Genomic DNA, 25,228 nt, shown 5'->3' with positions numbered 1-25,228 from the left:
AAATTTGGAGGCTTGTGTAAATAGTTAATGAGCCCAGAGTCTGAGGAGAAACAGAGGGGAATAGGTTGCATATTTGCCTGAGACCAAACACGGTGCATTTCAAATGCTGTCCGAACCACACAGTCAGTGGGAGTTGGGCCAGTGGTACTGGTAGCATGTATCCGTCCAAGTAGACAAACATCTTATTGCATTTCCATAGTAGAGAACTTACATAACTAATTACAGAGCAGGCAAGACATAGTGCTTATTCCAGCAATATGTCATTCATCTTGACTTTAAAACAGGGTTGACAATAAATTTCAGAGAAATTAGCTTTGCATTCTAGACCCTATTGTGCTCATTTTAACTTGCACAGGATTTACTGCTAATATATTTGCATAGCATGTTTTTAGTTATATAACTGTCTGCTGCTGTGCACAGTTCTAGCAAATAAAAAAAAAAAGCAAAAAAACCAAAAAAAAAAGCCATTGACCTCACTTCCAGGCATGCAGAAGAATTCCACTAGCTAGCCCTGACTATTAACCTTGAACAGGACCAGACTGCAAAATATCTGAGCATGGGCATGTAAATAACTATAACAAGCATTCCAGTCTTTCAATATTTTGGAGCTAATCCTGGATACAGGAAATAAAAACACCATGTGGGGAACTCCCATTACATGTTCTACCTGTCATTTGTCAAAAGAGTGGTGCGATGGTTCAGCCAAGACTGGCTGTTTAATGATGGGGATGGGCTTCCATCTCCCATTATCCTGAGAGCAGCTTCCTATACTAGGAGCACATCTGCTCACAGAATACACATCTACATCTTAGTTATAATTTGTGCATGCAGGATGCATGCCTCACACTCATTTGTAGCCATAGACAAATGGTACGCATTCACTGGGGCTGCAAGAAGCAGTTAAGGCCATAGATGAGTACAGCAGTCCTGAGGATCTCAGTGGCACACACTGAAAAAGCCAAGTAGCATTTCTCTGCCATGTCCTCAGTATACTCACCCAGCAGTGCCTCATCCTCAGTAAGGAAAGGTGAGAAATTAAAGAAGAAAAACATAAAAAGAATGAGAAGAAACAGGTAGAAGAATGAGCTCATGCTGTAAGCAATCTCCAGATATCACAGAGTTATTTTATTTCTATTTTGGGTATTTTTTGGCAAATCTATTTTCTCATGGGGCAAAAAAAAAAAGTGAGTCTGAGACAGAAAACAGCCTCTTGATTGCAGAAGCCAGAACTTGAGAAAATAGCACTTGTTTTCTTGCAAGGCTTGTGTTAAAGATACAGAAAAACTGAGGTAATGTGAGATTCTCATGGAAAATAAAATAAAGAAGGAACAGGACTCACTGGTAAACAAGACTTTTGTACAGCTAGCAACGGTTAGGAGAGGCACTAATGCAAAGATCATGGCCATTAACTCAAAGCTGCACTATGTTCCTCTCATCCATGTAGCCCAATTTTATAAATTGAGAGCATCTGACTCATCCAGGGGAATCCTTGAGCTGGACCCAGCCTCTCAGCTTTATCCTTACAGCCTGCATTATTGGCTGGGAAAAAAAAACCAAGAAACCAACAACCAAAACCACAAGAAAACCCAAACAAAACCAACCCAACAAAAACCCAATGAAAACCAATACAAAAGCATAAAACTGAAGGAGGAACTAAAGAACATGAAATAGTTCTGAGAAGGAAAACAGAATATACTGTTCCTTAGCAGAGAGTAAAATCAGACAGGCAGGATTCCTCCATTTATATACAGGTGTCAGGATGAAAAGTTTTGATGCAGTACATTGCAGACATGATCTCAGGGCATAAACTGCAACAAGATTTGGTGGCCAGCAATTCCTGACCCAGTGGTTGTTACGATTTTCATGTGAGAGATTGAAGAAGTTCAAGTTGCTGTGAAGAAGTGTGTCTGGCACAAGGCACTAATCACCCTTGGTGTGGCACAGCACTGGTCTTGATAAACTGATTTCAGTATCTGCACTAGCTCTCTCTGTGGTGTGACTGGACTGTCTTCTCACACTGAAAGATGGTATCATGCACCTTTACAGGGATTCTTCTTATAAAGAGATGAACTCAGGTGGAAGACTGAGCCCATGGGGCTTTGAACTGGTAAGAGTGCCATGGGTATTTCATTTTCATAACTGGAACTACAGAAGTCTGCATTAATCCCCCATAAAAGCACATGCCAGTCAAGCACACATACCTAGCCTCTCAGTTTTGAGCAGGGCTCAGAATGGAATAACACAGCCTATGGTGACTTTTAATTTGGCAACAGATATAACCCACATATTGGTGAGTGCAGGACCTCTTCTGTGCTGGCCATGTCTCAAATCTGTGCTTAAGAAGCTGTCTTTAATCTTTAAGAGTAATTTTTTTACACTGTAGAAGTTCCCAGCTTGGTCACCTGTGTCAGACAAAGTGGTGGCTGCAACACAGAGAATTTCAACTCTGTTTGTAGCAGATGTGGCTTGGGCAATCTAAGATTTTACTGACTTTAGCCACTTTGTTCAGTCCTGAAGCAGTCCCATGCAGCAGGAGGTGTACACAGGCCTCAGACAGGACATGTTACAGTTTCACACTTAATTTATATGGTCATTAACTTTATCTTCCAGTAATACACTAGAATGAACTAAGACTGAGAAGATCATGCAACATCAGTTTTGTCAATGTACTTATGAAGACAGCAACATCCATAAGAAATATAGTTTGGACAGCTAAAGCCAGTGATTGCAACATCCATAAGAAATATAGTTTGGACAGCTAAAGCCAGTTACCCCAGCATGCCCCCCTGGATACCATAAACATGAAGCTGTTTGGGATGGAAAGGGAGGATGTCTTACCCAAAGGTGATCATAATTGTAAAGCCAGGACAACTTCATGAAGATATCTCGGAGTCAGCAGTCATACAACAAACAAAAAATGTATCCCCAAAATATTAAAACCAGCTTCTGATTCAACAGAAACATGCAAGTTTCTTGAGCAGATTTTCTCCACTTAATATTCTGAAAAAAACTTTCATAAAACAGTGATCAGGCATCATTAACTTTCACTTTGAGCATATGAACATCTTCAGTGATATTTGTAATTATTTGATTTCTCTTCAGGCCAATTGTTTTTTGAACTAGAAGCAAACAACTCATAATAAAATATGTTTGTGTATCAAACAACTTGAACGTATGTATTCTTATAAAGTGAAAATCTTGGTTAAAAAAATGAAACAACCCAAAAAACAAATCAAAGTGGTGTACAGGATGAACCAAACACCAAAGTGCGAGGTCACATAAATAAAATTTTATTTGCTATAGGATCATCAGTAGAAACACTACATGCCATGACTTCCCTCAGTGTCACAGTCAAGCAAAATTTTAAGAATTCTTAACAAAACAAATGCCAGAGTTAACCATATACACCAGTACACATTAACTTCAAAACATGCAGGTTGATATTTTGAGTCATTATGTAAACAACAGGAAATTTAAGACTCTCTTACAAGACTGATCCAAAGCTCCTTTTTTTCAAAGGATAATTTTTCACTGATGCATTTGGTTACTGATAATGCAAACAGTAACCAATAAATTTGTGATACAAAGCTCTGAACAAACATAGCAAGTAAGCTACCTATACAATTCTATATTCATCCACAACACTACTAGTTTTTGTCTCTTCAAAATAAGATTAGAGAAAAATAAGAAAATAAGAAGATTTGGGGGGGATTGATGTATTTAGCACAGGTGAGTCCTCCAGTATCCAGCAAAGCCTGAAGCCTCTCTTTTTCAAAAATGTGGGTGTAGAGGGTATGGAGGGGAGAGTCTCCAGCTTCATCTAATTGCCTAATTAATGCAATTTCCATCCATATAGTTAACCTCTGGCTGAAGTTTTGTCAACACAATCAAAACTTATTTGCATAGGCAAAGGCTGTGGTCATGTTTTCCTCAGAAATCAGATTAGAAACCAGATTAGAATATAATCTATTGCTATTAGAAGAAGACAACTAATAGTTTTGCACTGGAAAACAATGTCACAAATAGGTGTGATGTAGAGAGGAAAGAGAATTGTAAGACCCACTTTCTGATTTAATAAGAATGAGTGTGAAAATTTTAAATGCAAAGTTTCCCTTTAGTTTTCCATTTCCTTCTGCAGGTATTTGATGCTATGACACAATTCATAAAGGTCGTCCTTCTTTTCCTCTTATTCTTTTGGCACCAGGCCTTCACTGCCTTAAACTAAGGCAATTAAAACATTTTTTCAGTTTGGATGCTCCCTCTCCCTATCAGCGTAAGCCCAGGAAAAGATTAAGCATATACAGAAAATCTAAGCTGCAAGACAAAAGCAGTAGTGCATCATCACCAATCCAGTAAAATATAAAGGTTCTGTTCACCTGGTTTCACCCATACAGTTTCAATACCTGGCAATCTGAAAGCAAGTGCTAGAACTAAACAAGCTGCAGTGGCTGGTCAAATATATTTTTTGCTCCCTTTATCCAACAGAAGCTTTCATTATGCATCTATGACAGCACTACTGAGAAAATAATCTTCTTAACAGCTTCTACTTAAAATTAAATCCCACTATGCTAAATAGCCTGATTTTTCTAAGCAATACAGATCTGAGATTTTATTTTGCAATGTTTCCTGGCTATTCTTTATTTACTGTAGGAGAAAACAATTTAGAGCTTGTCTGGGCATATTTCATCCACGGAACTGTAAAATATTTCTGAGAAGTTTCAGAATATTTTCCTAAGACAAGACTTAAAGCATTTGTGCCTCTTTCCAAAGTTTACTACTTATTTTTCATTTTATAATGAGGTTTTCAAAACCCTAAGGTGCTTTATTTAAATTAGCCTTTAATAAGATACATTTTTCCTTCCTGATGAAGTGATCTAGCTTTCTCACGCAGGAATAAAGTAGTATGTATTCTATGTGTGTATAACATACACACACATATATACATTGACATGAAACATTCACTCACAGAAGCAGGAAAACAACATGGTGCATAGTCAGCCTGGTTCTCAGCGCTTTGCCTTCATGCTTGCACAAATTGGCTACAAAAGGTCAGTATGCTCCATTCACTTAACATTTCTATACATGGAAAACTGTTTAACTGTACTACTTTCATAGTTTTCCTTGTGTGGATTTATAGCTGTTTTGCATTAATTTTTCTTATTTTAACACATTTCTAATCAGGTAGAATCCATAGAATCTGTGAAAAAGAGCACCCAAGCACAAATCCGCACCAGTTTATCTGAATCTATTCTAAAACTACTTTTAATTAAGCAAAGACAAACAGTGCAAAGACCAGACTTTAGCATGGTTGTAGCATTTTTATCTGTGTCATGAGCGTCAAGAAAAAAAGTCTTAAATCCAGTCAGCAACTACGTTTTGAAACACCATTTAGTATTTAACATAGTGTAACACCTTCAAACATCATATTAGTCTTACCATTTATTTTAATGTATGAATGAATGTTTCCACTGCATGGCAATAAACCCATGAATCTTTAGCAGATATTGCAATTTTTAAAAAGGACTTAAAAATTTAATGTACCCCAGATAGGCTGCCCAACAAACTACAGAAGTCCAGGATGAAGATAATCTATAGTATTTACTAGGGAGGGAAAAAAAATTTGATTTCATACTTTAAACATGGCAAAACATGATTGACATATATAAACTATTTACATCAAAATAATATTAAACAAATTCCTGTTTAGGAAATGATCCTACTACATAGAATCAGTGATACACTTCCAGGTACAGCTTTTAAATTTATTTTTAAATCTTTGATATTTTTTCTAATTTATTATCTTAATTATATATACATGTATGACTGCTTTAATATGCATACACCCTTCCGCACCTTTCTTTAAAACTGCTGACATTAGCATAGCAAATCATACAAAAAAATCACAATTCTCAACCTATGACTCTGGTCAGTACTATACATGCCCAGACATAATCAACATGCAATACCCAAATTGCTTAGACAAGCAGTGAAGAGATGCAAGGACTTTGTTCTACAGCTGTACTGGACATCAAGGTCTTAAAATGAATTCTGTTAGGTAAGCTCAACTACAAATGCCATGGGCAGCTAGGGTTTTCATACAAGGCTAGGAAAACGCTACTCAAGTATTGAAAACAAAATGTAATTTATTTGGTATTTTATGCCATAAAGGAACACATCTATGTTTGACTTAGAAACCTATATGTATATTACTGCCTTTTTACTGAGTAGTGTGTCATGCAGATTGCATAAAATAAGGAAGGCGCGTAATAAGTACATTCACCCACAACTAGAAGCAGCAGTTAAAGACCAGCAATCCCTGAACAAAACAAGGGAACAATAGCGGCAATCTTCTGTTGGGCCCATTTTCTCTAACTTTTCTGATGAGGTAGGAGAAGATGAAAAGAGTAAAGTGCAATTTGATGAAGCAAATTTTTTTCCAAGAAACTACAGATCAGATACTGGCACTGGAACTTAAATCTTATAAAAGGTATAGGACTTCAAGCAACACTATAGAAACAAGAAGAATGGCAAAGAAATATGATAGATAAATTAAGGGAGTGATCTAGGAATTTAATACCTGACTGAAAGAGGTAGAGACTTAAGGTTCAGAGTGTTTTGAATTCCTTAAAAGGTTTGTATATAAACTCTAAAACACTTGACCATGTAAGGAATATATATTTACACGTTTTATTACTACTCAGATCTGTTTAAGTCTTACATTACTTACAAACAGTGATTTGATTTCAGATGGACTAAGAAGTTCCCAGGAGCTTCCCCATGGAGCCTGGGGAGCTGCTCCATTCATTCCCCTCTAACCTTCATGCGTGACTAAAACTATGAACAATGCTGAAGAAGCAGGACCTGTAATGCTGGGTTTCTGCTTGTAAGTATGCTTTGCGAAAGCAGTGCCCCCTGCCCAGACCACTGCGTTTGGCAGAAGGATCATAATGTTAAACCGTCACATATTATTCAGATCACACAGGTCTATCACACAGGACCAGAGAGGCAGCCTGATGGCAGTAACACTACCAATCTAGAGCCAAATCCCATGCTTTTTGGTTAGACCTCCCGTCACCTTTGATAGGAACAGAAAGGGTCATAATGGGGAATAGATCCTCAGCAACTGTAGACTTTTCCTTTTAAAGAGGCATGTTGAAATAAACTAGCATATTCCCTATCAGCATTTGATCTCATGTTTTAGATAAACAAAGAAAAGGGAAAAATATATTTGCTGGGAGGCTGCAGGTAGTTTCATTGCAGGTGTTTCAAGACCCTGACATTAGACATAAAGTGAAAATTAAAGTAAAAAAATTTCTTATTCAGCTGATCTGTCAGAATGAGCTGCTGTTGACATGGATGGTATAACAGTATTCATCAAAGCACCAGATTCTTTAGGAGAAAGGAAATCCCTTTACCTCTGCTTTCACAGAGGAATTTTAATAAATAGTGCCCACAGCCACAGACACTGCTCCAACCCTGGCATGTAAAGCACACGTCTTAAAGTTAACAGTTGGCTTTTTTGACATCTGCAGTTTTGAGGTCAGGCTATTTCTCAGTGGTGGCGCAGGATACACAAATGCATGCCAGCAATTTTGCACAGCGGGCTTGTACAATATCTTCAATTTGTTATGAAGTGTTTGGGAGGTAGGAAGCTTGTGATCTGTCAGCAGTTCAAGTGTGAAGTTCGTCTTTCTGGACAAAAGGTCCATTTCATAGTTAACTGCGATTCCAAACCTATCTCTTACAGCCAAAGAGCCAAGTGCTGCATTATCATAACTATTCACATATAGTATTCACTAGGGTTGCCTGGGAAGTAGACAAGGGCAGATTTTCATAGAAATCCTGAAATGAAAGTTCACTTTATCATAGTGACATTAAAATACAGTGTTGTCTTGCTAACAGCTTACTCTAGCATTAAGCTACCTTGCAAGGTGGATTAGGCAGTGGTAATAAAAAAAGGAGAAGGATTAATTTCAAAGTCTCAGGCTCAGGATACCCAGTCTTTTCTACTTTGACTTTACTGATAGGAGAGACATATATATAAAAATAAATTCACAAATCCTGTGAGATTTAAGTGTAGATAAATGAAATGTTCTGATGTCAAACAATCATTATTTCTGATTGTCAAGACTTGTGTACTCCCTAAAATAACCAGGAATCCAGCTTATTATAATGCCACAAAATAAAATGGATTACACTACACTTTAATTTGGAAAACTTCAGTAAGCATAAGACTTAAACCCTAAGGCAATTCAAGTATTTAAATGCCATATATTTTATTTGCTATAGGAAGGGAAAAGTCTGAGTCATCCAAGCTGATATTTTCCACCATAGACAAGTTTATACTTCAGTGTGAGCAGGTCTTTAATTGAAAGTGTCAAAAGAAAACATTTTCTGTTACAATATGTTGGTAAATTCTAACTAACTAATCCACCTAATGGATCCTATGCAAAAAAAACAGATGTTGGAAGCAAAGCATTTTTATGTGTTTAGGTTGATATCCTGCATCCTACTTCATAAAAGATAGAACTGGTTCTAAATGGAATGATCAGTCACAGCAGATGTATGGTAGACAAGGAAGTTATTTTTCACACATAGATGTCAGGAAGCAGCAGGCCCTGTCTACCTTAGAAAATTTAACATTGCACATTTATAAGTGCAGTTGAACTGGTTTTGAATATAATTGTAGCGGGAGATAGGACAAAAACATTTACCACAGTTACTGTGTAGTTCTGTACCTGTACCTACATTACAATTTCTGAACAATGAATGCAGATCTGAGCATCAGCTGAGTGTGTTTGCACTAAACAGCAGTGACTACTTTTCTACTTCAGCTGTTGACAGTATCCTGGAGGATATGCAGTAGGAGATTTAATACACATAGGCAAGTTGTTGCAAACCATGTTTTCATTATCATACCCCATAATGCAAGACTGTTAACATTTTGCTTTGAATTATTTGTTCCCTTTTCATTTCTTTTCCCCGTGCTGTAATACAGCAGCATATTCCTATTGTCTTTGAAATACTGCATGCTTCTTAGAATTTCTGTTTGGGAACAGAAACCATAAAAGTAAGTGCAAAACAAAATGGACAATTTTCCCACATAATTTTCCTGTGTTTGGAGTTCTTATTTCCTCCCTCACCTTTGAGAGAGGTAACACAGACTAAAAGGAAACACAGGCACCCGGAAAACAAATTTATCTTGGGCAAACAAAGCTTTCATCTTGTCGTCTCCCTGTGCAGTATATCTTGCTTTACTAGTTTTCAGTTACAATTAATGTTAATACCTGCTTTTATTGTTTTTCTCATTCCTTTAAGGACATGTTGTAGAGAAGAAAGACAGGTTCCTTTCAGTATTCATTTCTGTGCTGACACGAGTCAGCTGGACTTTGCATTACTTGTGCAGAATCCCTTGCATGGGGAAGTTACAGGACAGAACCACAAATCAGGTACATTGCGCTTCGTGCAGTGTTCTTTGCCTGTGGTAAGAAGGCAGGAAGACCTGAGTGCAGTTCTGGTTTGCTGGGGTTTTAGCAGAATAATCTAGTACAAACCAACCAGATTTTCCTGCTTATGAAACTTATCTAACTCTTAATACAGCTGGCACATTCCTTCCAAATGTAAATTTTTGAGAAGTATTGAGAACTTTTGTGCCCAGCAATGTACTGTTAAGATCACTCTGCCTGTAAATCCATCAGGGTGGCTGCTGTTACACTCACCACCACCTCCACTGAGCTCTGATTTGGCTTGGGTGAATGTCTAAATGTCAACACAAGCATTTTTTATGTGGTTTTCTTCTTCAATGCTAGCGCTTTTGATTAAATAGCTTTCTGGTAACCTCAGATCTCAGGTACAGGCACAGATGCAGCCAGTGTACATTATTGCCTAGGTGACTAGAAATAAGCAAAACCTAAAAATAGTTAGCTACAAGTAGCTGAAAATAAATAATGAGAACTGAAATAAAAGAGCAGCAAAGGACATTTCAATGATAAAGGCAAGACCAGGCATGGTAAAATCATTTGGACAAGTGCAGATCTGAGAAGGTTGATAATTTATTCATGTTGGCTTATCTGAATTAAGCATGCCAACAGTTTGTTGTGGTTATAAAAGTCAGACATATTGATTAAAAAAAGTTGTCAGATAATTAATAATTTTCATTCTTTTAGTATTTCCTAGGTCTTTTCAATCCATTCAAAAAGTATTTTTCCTTGCCAGGTCTTGAATTTAGATGATATTAACAGGAAATCTAATTCAGCAACAGCTCCGTTTCTATCTGCATAATGACACTTAATGATAGGTTTCTATTGCATTTTACTGTCAAGTAAAAATGCTGATATATACACAGTCTGATAACGTTAGAAAGTACCTAGACTTCACTAATCCAGGATAGTGTCAGCTATCTGCTTCATTCTGCATTTGAAAGTAGAAACTTAATACATTGTCTTGCCAAACCCCCCAAAATTTCAGTGGGGAAAAAGGGACAGGACTGAAACAATCCACAAAGGTTAAATGCAACCCTGGAGACCTTCCTGTAATCTCAAATATTTCCATTTACCTTGCTGTCCCTCATTATTTGCCTGTGCTTTTCAAAGCTATTGATTTTCAACATCATCTTTTCTCTTAAACACCTATGGGCCACATTAATTTGCCAGCTATAGTTCCCGTCTCCTTTCTACAGTATCAGCCTTCAGCTTCACCTATTGTGCCTATAAAGATGTTTTATGTTGTAGGTGTCCTTGTTTATTTATAAGGCAACTGTCATGTAATCTGGAATTTAATAATATCAACTTCAATTTCTACATTACTAATTAAAACATCAATTGAGACCTCAACACAAAACATTTACAGATGTGCTTTGTTTTGACTCCAGTGAGACTCCTCCCACAAGTCAAATGTTCAAACTTAAGAAAAATAAAGACATGGAGGGACTTACTCCACCACCAGGTAATACTTTGGCAGGTCAGAAATATGTTTTCCAAGCCACTGAGTGGAACAGGCAAGAAACATCCCAGGAGTGTGTCCCACCCACCAGACTATTGGGTATTGTAGAAAAGCCATCTTAATCTGTTGGCATTTCTCCACTTGGGATAATAATTAAATATTCATTGAGCCAAAAAGAAGGAGACAAGGACTTTCAGGCTCAGTGGTTAGGGCACTGAGGTGGGAACAGAAGATTCCAGTCTCTGCTTCACTGAATATTTAGTTATTTATAAAGCAGAACAGCTCTAAATACAAGATTAAAAAAGACCCTCTCAAGAATAGACAACAATCTGCAGATTATTGTATGTGGAAACCTAGATTTAAGTCCCTGCTTCATATCAGACATGGTAAAGATTCAAAGCTTAGCCTTTTATATCTATCAGAGCACTCCAAACACTGGGCAGTTGAGTAGAATAAACCTAAACATCACCATGTCCCCAAAATCTCAGCCTTCTTACACGTGACACCTCATGAAAAGGGTCCATGATTTGGGAGTGTTTAGCTGGATGGATTTGCAGCTGCAAAAGACAGTGAGAGCCTTTGGATTTCATCACGGTTTTGGTGTGGGCTAGCAGCTCCAGCTAGCAAACTGTGTGGTTAGAAATCCACTTTTCAGCAGAAACTTATGGGCTGAATACTTAGTCAGCAGAACCAAGTGTGGATAGCCCTGCCTAAACTTCACCATGCTGAGTCAGTGAGTTGCAAAGCATAATGGCATAAAGAAGAAATTGCATTTTGATATATTTTTTTCTTTTATTATTATGTATCATCATAAGTAAATGAGAGGATTTATTTCAATTTTTTAGTAAAGACTTGCATAAACCTTTAATCTTACATAGTTTGGCTTCCAGGTTGGTCTGATAAATATTTAAGTGAGTTTACTTTGTCGTTATTATATTACATAAATCTCTGTAATTGCTTAAAGTGGTTTTTTTTTCATCTAACTACTTTGTCTTCTTATCCCTCCCCCCTGAAAAGATTAAAGCATTTGATTTTTCTGTTCTGAAGAATAGGTTTAGAAAAGTTTAAATCAGCTGTTGGACTTGAATCTGCTAGCCTTTGCAGGCCCATAAAAAGTGAAGTCACAGCATTTCATAAAAGGGAGTTAAAAATGCAAATAGAATTGGTCTGTCTTTTTTACTTCTTCCCTTATGAAAGACAGGTTTTACCCATTTTCCTTAAAAAGAAACCACAGATAAAAACAAGATTCTCATCGTGTCAGTAGAAGAAAAAGGACGTTATTTCCACCAATGCCAATACCCATGGCACGGCTACGGTAAGAATCTGTTGTTCAATCTGAACTTTCTTTTCAACCCTTGCTTCATTGGACATAGACACTAAAAAAAACAGGGGTTCCCTACCCACAGCAGCTGCATACTGTACTGATAGTGCTAGAAGGAGGATTATGACTAGAGCCCTGGGGATTAGGGATTCCAGGTTCCTAGCGAGGCCACAGATTTCCTGCATGTGCTTAACTAAATCATCAAGCTTCAGTGAGCCAGATTTTTTTCTTAAGTATCTCAGCACTTCATCATGCAGATTGACACCTAATACCTTTAAATAACTCACACATGTTCCTTCATTTCCTGCGCTGTTAAGTGAGGATAATGCTGTCTTTTCCCCATGGAGTGGTGTGAAACTCAAGTCATTAACATATGCAAAATGCTCTGAAAATCTTACATTGAAACCTGTGGAGACCAATAAAGCACACTTCTATTCTTGTTTACGATTTCCTCAGGCACAACAGTCTCTCCAGAAAATGAATATTTAAAGAATGACCAAGTTCTATTTCAAATCTTTGACCAAACTATAAAAAATACCACTTCATGCTATGTGTAGCAGCACACTATCTTAAAATGACATTCTGTTTCTTTGGAATATATGATGGAAACGTGCATCTTGATTCACTGAAGAAAAAGAAAGTCTGGGAGAGGCATGTTGGAAAAATTGATAGAAGTTATATAGTGCTAAAGCAGTGCACATTTTTCAGAAAACAAATAGTTATATGCAGTAAAAATCTACACGGTACCTTCAAATCATTTGTTCTTCTGTGAAACAATGAGACTTTGTGAAAATAGATTTATGTCTACTCTTATTTTACTTAAAGACTTATATCAAACTAATGGAAAAGTAACTGTGAACTAAACTATTTTCAGCTAGAATAAAATGATCATATATTGTGCATAGTTAAGTCACAGAATAAATAAATAAGTTTAGAGTATTGCTACCATAGTGCCATGGGGACTTTAGCTGGATTTAGCTCAAGTGATGTGTAGATATTCAGTGTAACATAGCATACTTAAACAGGTGTGTCACCTGCTTCTTTGTGAATGTAGGACAGAATCTGATTTCTGAACTGTACCAGGAATACAATGCATCATCTCTGTGTTACAGTTTTAGTATATAAGGGCTCTAAATGATTAATTTATTAATTGAAGTTCTAAGCAAGTTAAGGATATCAACATTCTATTGCATAACTACTTTAGAGATAGTCAAAAGGCATGAATCTAAAGAAACTCCTGATCTGATGATTCCACAACCATATTAAAATATACACTAAAATAATAACCTTCTATAAACATAGTTTTAATTGTGTTTTTAAAATTTTTCACTTGCAGCTTAAGGGCATCATATGATCATTCTTTTTTTATCTGGGAATATAGTAGCATGTTGAGGTGGGTTGACCCTGACTGGACACCACGTGCCCGCCAAAGCCACTCTACCACTCCCCTCTTTAGCTGGACAGAGGAAAAAAAGTCTAACAAAAGGCTCATGGGTCAAGATAAGGACAGAGAGGGATCACTCACCAACTACCATCACAGGCGAAATAGACTCAACTTGGGGAAAATAGATTATTACCAATCAAATCAGAGTAGGATAATGAGAAACAATCTTAAAAACACCTTCCCCCCATCTCTCCCTTCTTCTTGGACTCAACCACAGTGGCACAGGGGGACAGGGAATGGGGGTTGTGGTCAGTTCATCACACGTTGTCTCTGCCACTCCTTCCTCCTCAGGGGGAGGACTCATCACTCTTCCCCTGCTCCAGTGTTGGGTCCCTCCCACAGAAAACATTCTCCATGAACTGCTCCAACACGAATCCTTCCCACAGGCTGCAGCTCTCCATGAACTGCTCCAGCGTGGGTCCTTTCCATGGGGTGCAGTCCCTCAGGCACACACTGCTCCAGCGTGGGTCCCCCATGGGGTCACAAGTCCTGCCAGAAAACCTGCTCCAGCATGGGCCCCTCTCTCTACGGATCCACAGGTCCTTCCAGGACCCTGCTCCAGCATGGGCTTCCCACGGGGTCACAGCCTCCTTGAGGCACCCACCTGCTCCGGCGTGGGGTCCTCCATGGGCTGCAGGTGGATATCTGCTCCACTGTGGACCTCCCTGGGCTGCAGGGGGACAGCCTGCCTCACCAGGGTCTTCCCCACGGGCTGCAGGGGAATCTCTGCTCCGGCACCTGGAGCATCTCTTCCCCCTCCTTCTGCACTGGCGTGGGGGTCTGCAGTGTTGTTTCTCTTACATATTCTCACTCCTCTCTCTAGCTGCCATTGCTGTGGTGCAGGGATTTTTTCCCTTCTTAAATCTGTTGTCACAGAGGTGCTACCACTGTTGCTGATGGTCTTGGCCTTGGCCAGCAGCAGGTCCATCTTGGTGCCGGCTGGCATTGGCTCTGCCAGACATGGGGGAAGCTTCTAGCAGCTTCTTACAGAAGCCACCCCTGTAGCCCCCCTGCTACCAAAACCTCGCCACACAAAGCCAATACACATGTGCATGTACATCTCCAATTATAAGGTAGCTTCACAGAATTCTAAAAATACACCTGAAATGAAGCACCAACTCATGAAACATCTTCTAATAGTGGCCATTTCAAGGCAAAAATCTTGGTCCCAGCTGGACCCCCTGGCAGTTCTCCACAACACAGGTCCAGAGAGACGAATTTCCCCTCTGAGTTCTACATCCCAAATCCCTGCTCTGCTAGTGGCTTGATCTCCTTACAGGAAGCTCCTGCTGCTTGTTTGGTTTTCATAGGCTTCTGCATCCAGGCAGATCACCTGGAAGGCGTGGCCTTGCCTGAATTACAGATAGTCTGTCTTTACAAATCTTTCTGCCCTCCATTTTTATATATTTTGTATATATGTCATTGATATATGTTTTGTTCTCTTATTTTTGAGACTTTCTAAACAAAGTTAGCATCTCCTGGTCATCTTCCATATACAGTTTCCTCTGCAAAATATGCATTTTTGTCATGTACAGACTGTCTTAATGCCTCTGTCCTTGGTAAACTACAAAAGTTAGAACATTATTATTTTTCTATGTAGCAATTGGAGAATGAAACCAAGCATTGGAAAGGTTAATTTTGGACTCTCGAAGCTATAAGGACTGGAGAAGCTTTTTAAACTTTGTGTCCCCATATTAGAAAAAGGAAGCCAACCAGCCAATATAGTACAGAAGTTTAGATGATGTCATTAGAATATTTTTATTTCCTCTTTTTCTCCCACAGCCCAAATGCATAGGAAGACAGATTTGGGAACTCATGTTCTGGTGTATATCTACATCAACCTCAGGAGAAAAACACTTGCTTCTCAGCAGAGGAAGACAGGTAGTGTCTGTCCCAGTCAGCAAGCAATGGCTCATTTCCTATCCAAGTCCTTTTGTCATTGGATTCAAGAACCATTTAGTGCTATTCTAAAAAACAGCAAACCATGACAATCAAGATGGAGGAATGACATGTAGCTGCAGCTGGGAAGTTACAGCCACAATTCCCAGAGCAGAAACAAAGGGTGGAGCAGGCTAGAAGTTCCCTGGTGAGTGGTAAAGCAACCTGCCTGCTGATTAGGCCTATAATTCAGAGAGAGGTTTTGCCTCTTTGAGAGCAGGGAGTGTCACTCTAAGTCAATCCAACTCTCTTAGTGCTACCTGTGCTTTCTATGTGAGCACTAACAATATGCTAGAGGTGACCAATAGCAGGTCAGAAGTGAACTCAGTATGCTGGAGGCTCAGTTGGAGTAAAAAAGTTAGAAATAAACACATGAATAAAGGTCAGTCAGGTACAGACACATTTTGGAGACAAGTGCTGTTTTGCACAAGGGTCAACTGGAAAGCTTTAGCCTCTTCGACAAAGAACACCCCAGGAAAGAAGGACCATAGGAAAAAGTTGGGTCCAGCTCCTAAAGAGAAGGAGAGAAATGACCAGGCACAGATTCTCAGTCTTAGAAAGGAAGGTTTTAAAATTAGAAAGAGGCAGGTGATAAAAGACTACAAGAAAGCAAAATATAGTAATAGCCTAGTCAGATACTTAGCTTCTAGGGGAAAAGAGAAAGCAGAAAGAAGACCATATGGGAGACAGGGATAAGACTTATTGGATTACATTCTGATGTCTCTATGTATGTCAGGAGTATAGGAAATAAAGAGAAGCAATGAGAAACTGAGCATGCAGCCAAAGCCATGGCAGCACTGACATCAAAGAAATGTGGTAGGACAAACTGCAATAGAAGTGCTGGTATAAGAATATAAATTATTTGCAAAGAACAGAAGGGAAAATTCAAGAATTTACTTTTTCAGTATATGTACTTACAGCATCAAGAACAGTTCAAAGGGTGAAAAAAAAGTGTGAAGAAATAGTAATGTCATGGTAGGGTTCAATCTCTAGTTAACTGTAGGAGAGGTGTAGTAAACGTAATGCTACATCAATCTAAGTCCCAGCCACTGAAATATCCTCTTAGACAAACTTGCTTAGAGATAATTGGATAAAATGAAGGAAAAGTATTAAAGAAGAAAGAAGTATTGAGTAAGTGTCTGAAGGTGGATCATAATTTGCGTGAGTTTAATGAGAAATTAGGTGTTATTCCCGGAAATGGAAACATCAAAAGAGGGATAGTGTCCTACAGAAAAGCAGACTTTAGTAAACTCTGGAAACTGATAGGTAGTATTTCTTGACAGCCCAAGGATTCAAGGAGCACTAGCTGTAAATTAAGAAGAGGTGCTCAAAGCACAGCAACAAACTGTGACCCTCCAAAAAAGAAAAAAATAGGGTATGTATTGAGAGTGCCTTATGGATAAGAGACTTACAAGCCCCATAAGGCCTATCAGGAGCATTTTAATTATTTAAAAATAAGAAAGGACTTAAAATTGGAAGGCACATTGTTGAAGGTAGCCATCAGAGCCCAACTGTATGATGTGAAAATAAAAACTACAGGTAGTCTAACTTTCAACTGGAAGGACACACAAAAAAATAAAAATAAAAAATTCCACAAATGTATTAGAAATAAGAATATGCAAAGGGAATATATACAAAACAAATAATGAGACATGTTATATTTTCTGCTCCATTCCTCACACATATAGATACTCCGGGTGCACATATTCGGTAAGAAAAAAGGTAGCTATGGAATGCTTCCTGTCCACAAAAGGCAGCTGATATTAGTGAAAGCCTCTTTGGAATTATTTGTATTTATGAACAAACCTTTTCTATTTTGACACTACAAAAAAATATAACTAGTGTCACATAAAAGATTTTGGATGGCATTCAATATTGTGTGTGGCAACTGGTACAGTAAAGCTGGATGTCCAAACACTGGATTCAAATACATGATGCAAAACTTTCAGTTCACACTGGTTTTACTCCTTTATCTCAAACTTTAATTTTTCTACTGGTTTTCAGTAGTTCTAAAAGTGATACTCCTCTATAAAAGTCTTAGGGTTACCTTTACCAACATCCTCCATGCTACAAAACTTGGGTTACAGTGTTTAAGTCTGGATTCAGCAAGGTAATACGGATGGGATTCAGAAACACTTCAGAGACTGTGGAGGAAAGGATCACAACTAACAATGATCAGAATGCTTTACAATAAGTTTCAAAAGTTACCTGAAATCAGGTAATTTTTCTGTGTCATATTTGAAGTACAGAAAGTCAAAACTATTTAATGTATTTGTAATATCATATGTGCTCTTCAATCATTTTCTACTGCCCTGACATTCCCTTCCTAATGGAACTTCTTAGGGGAAGAACAATAAGGAAGGATGTGGCTTAAGAAGCAACTTCCCCTAAAAACATATGAAGTCATTTGGTATTCATTGTGCTGGTAACCATTAGGATGGATTGACTGTAAATGGAAAAAACACACTCATTATTGGTATGTGTTCTATTTAATCCATTCTTCCAAAGACACACTCCCTCACTCCATGCTCGAGTCACACTCCTACGCAGCAACAGCCACCTGTTCTGAAGAGCACCCTTTTGCTTACCTCTGGTTAGGACATGTCTCATTTGTTTAATATCTTCCCAGTATTAACAGACAGAGTTAGTACAATAGCAAATACAAAGGGTGATCTGTTGACTTCTCTTTGACATTAAAACCTGTAATCTTCTCTATATTAACCAGCAAGAGACAAGGTTGTTTTAACAGAAATTAAGCTAGGGTTTAGTTTGGAGTACTTCACTGATTGCAGAAGGCTGTTCTTGGTTTTTTCTTTTATTTTTTTTTTCTTCTTTTTTTTTTTCAGGTGATCAACCCCTACATACTACTATTATGTTGAAAAGCAACAGCCTACCTAAGAATTTAGGTCGTGTGTCATCAGCCTTCAACCTGAAATGGGTTAGGAATACATAGATATATTTTGTCCAAAGATGCCTATTCAACATTATGATTTATGATGCATTGGAAAAGTTTCTCATGGCCAGTGAATTTCCTGACAAAAGGGAGGTGGGGGGGAAGAAAGAAGCACACTCCAAACCACACTCAAATAGCTAGCTTAGGAAAATTCATTTGTTTCTTTGCTGCAAAAATGTTTAGACACTTTTATTTTCCCATTCCACATCAGGATAAAACCAAGATATTTGAAAATAATATGAAAGATGCATATGAAAATCTCTACTGAAAAAAAGGAATAAGAGGTACAAAGTAATTCAGAGAAGCCTAATGATTAGGGATCTGAGTTAGGATGCAAACCAGCCAGTTTTAAGCCCTTGGTATGCATCGTTTAGGGGCAGGACTCTCTGGTTCCCTGTCTTCCCAGTGACTGACTGCTCTAACTTGTAAGCTGATCTGACAAGTTGTGACTGAAGTTATCCTGTGGAGTTCTGTTTGTATAAATAATTGAACAGTTTTTTGAGCAGAGATTTGAACCTCATTCTTCCCAAATGAGTACTCTTAACTTCTGGGTGGTACAGTTCCTCCTCTCACTACTTTTGTCTGGTTCAATGAATATTCAGTATTTTATATAAAGTGGAACTGTTCCAAGAAGAGCAACAGAAGAACAAACTGTATTTTCTTTTAACTGGGCTCTTTACCATGACTGCTGCTACACTGTCATGTGTTTCTATCAAAAATATGTCTGGCTCAGCACCATACAGTCTATCAAATTCTCTTTGGCCTCTTTAAGAACTGTATTTTGAATGACCTTCTTTTTCCCATTGGTCTTATAGTGCATTCTATCTTATTATTTGGTCAGTAAATTTTTAATATTCTCCTCCCTACCTTTTTGCAACACACCCAATTTCTGTGAAAGTTTCAGCCATTTTCACGGACAGATTTTTCATAAGTTTCAATGTGATCAAATTTGATTTCTATTCATTTATCTGGTTTTGGCATACAAGGCATCATGGTAAGGAGAAAGTTAACTTCAATCAATCAAAAGAACAAAGGGGAAAGGGAAGACAACAAAAGGTAATATGACATTACTTCAAAGTGTAATGAACATGAAGGCTAGTATCCTTCTCTTTTTGGTATTATGTGGCAAAGCAAAACTCTTAGGAAAGCTTTTGAAACATCAGGCATAAATGCATCTTTGCTGCTCTTTAAAAAAATAGAAAGTTATTAAAAGTAATATTAAAAAAAGATACTGCAGGAATAATATTTACTCCCCCCAAAAAAGACCACAAAGAAAGCTTTTTTCTTTTAAAATAGAAGGCCATTCTGAGTTGAAAGAAAATTCATCAAGAAAGCAGTGAAATATGGACAATACTCAAGAAATGGAAGAGAAATCCTCAGTATGTTCTACAGCTAAAGGGTAGTTCATAGTGATTTATGATTCTCTAATGTTACCTTTAACCAAAGTCCTTAAAAGAAAAGCTTTAAGTGTAGTCTTCGAGGTTATGACATCCCTAGGAAAAAGACTGATTAGTAAGCCTTTTTGCTGTTCTGTGTAACAATCAAAAAAATATCTAATTTCAATAAAATCTCAGGAGAAAACTGTAAGAGATTTTCCTTTTGAGGAACACCATCGTTAAGATGGAACAACATGCACTTTTTTGGTTCACAAATTTAAACAAGGGCCATGTTATTTTTACGTTTACTTTAAAATTAAATGATTACCAGCTGCTAGCTGCTGGTTTTGAGGAACAAACCTTGTGCACTCCAGAAGCTCATATCAGCCCAACAGTCCCTCTGTCTGACAGTTGTCCGAAACGTGCAAATCATTTTGAATTCCAATGCATGGACATATCATGCCATGTAAACTCTGGTAGTCAGCATTTCTTAGAGCTGGATCTGCTATTCCACTAAGGTTTCCAAAATAACGTATTTTGAGGCATTCCATTTAACCCGTTGTAGATGTAGCCGTTGTAGATGTAGCCTCTCAGTTTTTTACACTCTTTTTTTAGTTTGTCTGTAGCATTTTGAAATGCCTGGGCTTACCAACCCCAGGTGTAGGAATCCAGACCTGGATCAATAATCCTAAATGCCAGAGGGTATCTGAGTCAATCTTCTTCAATACATGGTTGAAATAAGTACTGGACGGGATAAAAAGGTTAAATGCCATACTGCTGAATGACTGAAGTCTTTCTCATGCAGAAAATTAAAAAATGAAGACATTGGCATTTAGGCAGCATTTTCCCTCACTCTGGAGGGAAAGCCCACCTGCAGTTATTCTCCACTGCTAGAAAAAAGAGCAACTTGTGGAGTCTACACCATTTTCCTGAAACATTCATAGAATACAGTGTATCTTGAAGGAATGAGACAGCCATTTTGAAATCTTGGCTGCTCCAAAACAGTCACATTCTTGCTTTTCTGCCTTTCTTACTATATTATTTCCCAATGCATTTAGTACAGAAACCCCGCAGATGCAGAGACAGTTGTATCTTTGGTCCCTGAGCTGGCCCAAACCATAACACTCCCATCCATCACTGTTTTCTGGGATCATTACTTCCAGCAAATTAGAGTTCTAAATTTGGTCTGAAGACTGAAAGGCAAGCTTAATGGCCCTATAGAATATTATCACAAGACATTGTTGACTATTTTCTTATGTTTCAAGTGAAGTCTTAATTATGGTATCACAAGGCATTATGCCAAGAATCCCATTTTGTTTAAGCAATCCCATTATGCAACTTTTTGTCTTTTATGATTCAGCTAGATTATATTTTTTCAATTGAGTTTCCATTTCCACTTTCAGCACTGATGTAATTCTACTTGTATTCTTTTCCATTACCATTTCTTTGTAAATGGATTAGTTTGAGTATAGTTTTGTGTTTACTTTGCAGAATTAGCAAAAGAAATGTTCTAGTGGATGAAGCATTTTTAAGTAAGCTCCACTTTCCTTTGGAATATTATACATCATTTCATAAAGAGCTCACACTGGTTTTCAGCTGTTGTTGTGGTTTAACCCCAGCCGGCAACTAAGCACCACACAGCTGCTCGGTCACTCCTCTCTGGTGGGATAAGGGAGAGAATCAAAAGAGTAAAAGTGGGAAAACTGGTGGGCTGAGCTAAAGACAGTTTAACAGGTAAAGCAAAAGCCATGTGTGCAAGCAAAGCAAAACAAGGAATTCATTCACCACTTCCCATCAGCAGGCAGGTGTTCAGGCATCTCTGGGAAAGCAGGGCTCCATCAAGTGTAATGGTTACTTGGGAAGACACACGCCATCACTCCAAACTTCTTCCCCCAGCTTTATATACTGAGCATGACGCCATATGGCATGGAATACCCCTGTGGTCAGCTGAGTTCAGCTGTCCTGGCTGTGTCCCCTCCCAGCTTCTTGTGCACCCGCAGCCTTCTCGCTGGTGCAGTGGGGTGAGAAGCAAAAAAGGCCTTGACTCTGCGTAAGCACTGCTCAGTAGTAATGAAAACATCCCTGGATTACCAATAATGTTTTCAGCACAAATCCAAAGTATAGCCCCATACTAGTTACTATGAAGAAAATTTACTCTATCCCAGCCAAAACCAGCACAAGTGTTTAGGAGACTATAATAAACCTAAAATGGATATTCTAGACGCAGAAATGTAAGGAGTTGTTAGAAGACTTTTATGCTAGGAGACCTGTGCCTTAATTCTTTCTAAGTGTTGGTAGCACAGAAAGTAGAACTTGTTGCTATCAGGTAAATTATCAGTGACACTTGTACACTTCAATGTCATAATCAGTGCAGCTGAATTACACCCTTCTTCCTAGACATCCAGGATTGAAGTATACAGACTTGAAAGGCAGAGATAGAAAAAGTGGCAGAACTATGTTACACTGAGAAACAACCAGTGCCTGTCATTCTAGGTATTGAGACTGACAGGTCTACAGATGTATATCACATATTCAGTCCGCCAGATTATGTGGTTTCCCCTCCTTTTTTTCAGCTGTATACTTGTAACTCTTGGGGATGAGCTAGACTATAAAAGCTCTCCCATTTAGGGGTGACAGGGACACAGCATAAGCCACACTCAGGGAAGTATCTTTGATTTGCTCTTCCAGGGCAGATCTCATTATATCGGTGGAGCAGGAGAAGCCGACACCATTCACTTCCACAGCTGGACAGCTTCATGGAATGAGAACAGCAAAGTGCACATACCTCTACTGAGAACTCGACTATCATTGCAAGAAAGAGAAGTCCTTCTGGTATTTATTGACTTCTGTTGAAAACCTTATATAATAGCAATATCCTCCCTTAAAATTTCAATGTAAAGGTTATTTTATTTGCAGTGACTTATTTTCTGATAGGGTTAAACTATTCTTTTTTTTTTTCCTGAAGGGACTTTATTTATTTTTCATCTCATTTTTTCTTATAAAAGACTGTGCTTCATGTACTAGCTCATCCTTTCTTTCAGTGTAAAGAGAGATCAGAAAGATTCTAATCTCCTTTTTATTATTTCATGTGTTTCATCTTGTTCTTTACTTAATGCAATAGGGACTATAAAAAAATATTCTTCCTGTAAAAATATATACGTATTTCCAGATATCAAAGGCTGAGATGTGGTCTGGCCTTTTTGAATGACATGTAATATGGCGGGATGTAGACTGTAATTGCTATGATGTAACTGACAAACTATTTGGCTAGTGCAAATGCTACTTCCTTTCTCAATTAAGTTTGCTACTGCTTAATACTACAGGCTACATTCTGAGGAGAGGAACTGTTCAGCTTCTAGGAGACAATAATTTATTCTGCTAAATGTAATGTTAATTAAAATACAAACACAATGGCTTTGGAATCAGATTTAGCCTGCATTATTGGTTCTGGGTTTTGAAATGGAGATTGTTGTCAGCAGCTGCAGGCTGCACACAAATAGTTAAGACATAAAAGACTAATTTCTGTCTTATCACATGGAAGTGCAAATTACCCCCTTTCTTTATGATGAACCAAACTAACTGCTTAAGATCTAGAATATCACTGCAGAATTAGGCCAACCCACTGGGATAATTTCAGTGTTGGAGAATCAGCAGTAAGTTTGGGTCACCAGTAAAGGCATAGCAATGAATAAAAATATAAGCCTAGCTAGTAATACATGAGGCTTTGCTCTCAAAAATACTCAAAGGTTAGGACTTAAGACAGCATTATGTTCTTTCCTACACCTGCTTAGTTCCGGAAATGCATGTGTATGTTTTTCATATAGAGCTGAGCTGCTGTTTTCCTACTGCTGTTGGAATTACCCTCATGACATTTAAAAACATGATTTTTCCTTATCTTTCTAGTATTCTAAGAATAGTTTTAAAGGAGATATACAGTGGCCCCACTTATTCATATAGCTTGCTTGTGAGACAAATAACGAATGCACGCAAGAAAAAAGCAAAAATCCCTCCAAATACTCATCTGAGCTATTAAATGAAATAATTGACATTATTTTTGCATCCCTGTTGTGCTTACTTTCCAGTAGCCATGGATGAGATGAGTTACTTGTCATGAATATTCACTAGAACAGTAAATTTAAGTGGCAATATGTTCATAAAAAGCATATTTCAAATTGGTATTTACCATATTCAACAACAGAACACAATGGAGATAAAGCTGCACAATCAGTCACAGCAGCCTGAATTTGGAATATTCTAAAACAACTCTCAAAGAAGTTTTAGACCTTGTATAAAGTAAATGTCAAACACATTCGTAGCCATGACTAGTCACAAAGAAAATATGTTAAATACATTACTTGTCTCTAAACCAAGTTTTCTAAAAATCTTAGCATTTTTAGGGTACTGTCTGCTATGGAATAATATGCAGTCTTCTTTACAAGCCAATCTGTCACCTTTTTCTTTATTCTAATAAACACAGGTGTTAGAAATCAAACGGTCTTGTGTGATCATCCGTGCTATGGCTCTAAAACTGTTATTGCTTTTTGTACAGTCTCTAGGGCTGCAACACATGTGTGAAAGTGGGCACTGTGCATGTTAGATGCCCTATGGAATGCAGACTAGCCAGGAGTGGTGCTGGTCTCCTAATAGCCCTGTGTCATATCTGCCAGGCCTGTGCATGTTCTTAAATACCCTTGCCATTAAAGATGTCACTAGACCCATATGAATAGACTGCCACAGTAAGAATCTGAATAATATAATGCTAAAGAATTCCAGAACTAGGGCTTCTACCATTACTTTTAGAAACTCTCCACAGTGAACATGGCCAAGTTTTAAAGGCAGTCCCTTCCCTATATACTGAACAACATTTTGCCTGACATGAAAGTCTACCACAGAAGGCCCAGTGTTGGAGATGCTTCTTGTACATTAACACCAAAAATACTTACTGCACAGAATTCTTGCAACGCAGTATAAGAATCCTCTGGAGTTCAGTCCTTACAAGGACTATACAACGTAGCACAGTAGGGTCCCTTTGTGGAGCAAGTATTTTACAAAGCTGGCACAGACTAAATATTTCCATTTTTTGTCTGAACATGCCTTAGAAGGAATAATTTCTAAGTCATGCAGCAATTAGTTAAGGCATGTGGGTGCAGATGTCCTTCCGCAGCTCTGAATGCTGCATGTTGTTGCGAGCTCTTCTGTATTTCAGTTCACTTTCACCCTAACCTGAAATTCTTATGTTCAGTTGTAAGAAGCCT

The sequence above is a fragment of the Accipiter gentilis genome, chromosome Z (assembly GCF_929443795.1).
Source record: "Accipiter gentilis chromosome Z, bAccGen1.1, whole genome shotgun sequence".
Lineage (NCBI taxonomy): Eukaryota > Metazoa > Chordata > Aves > Accipitriformes > Accipitridae > Astur > Astur gentilis.
This window is presented reverse-complemented; position numbering follows the sequence as displayed.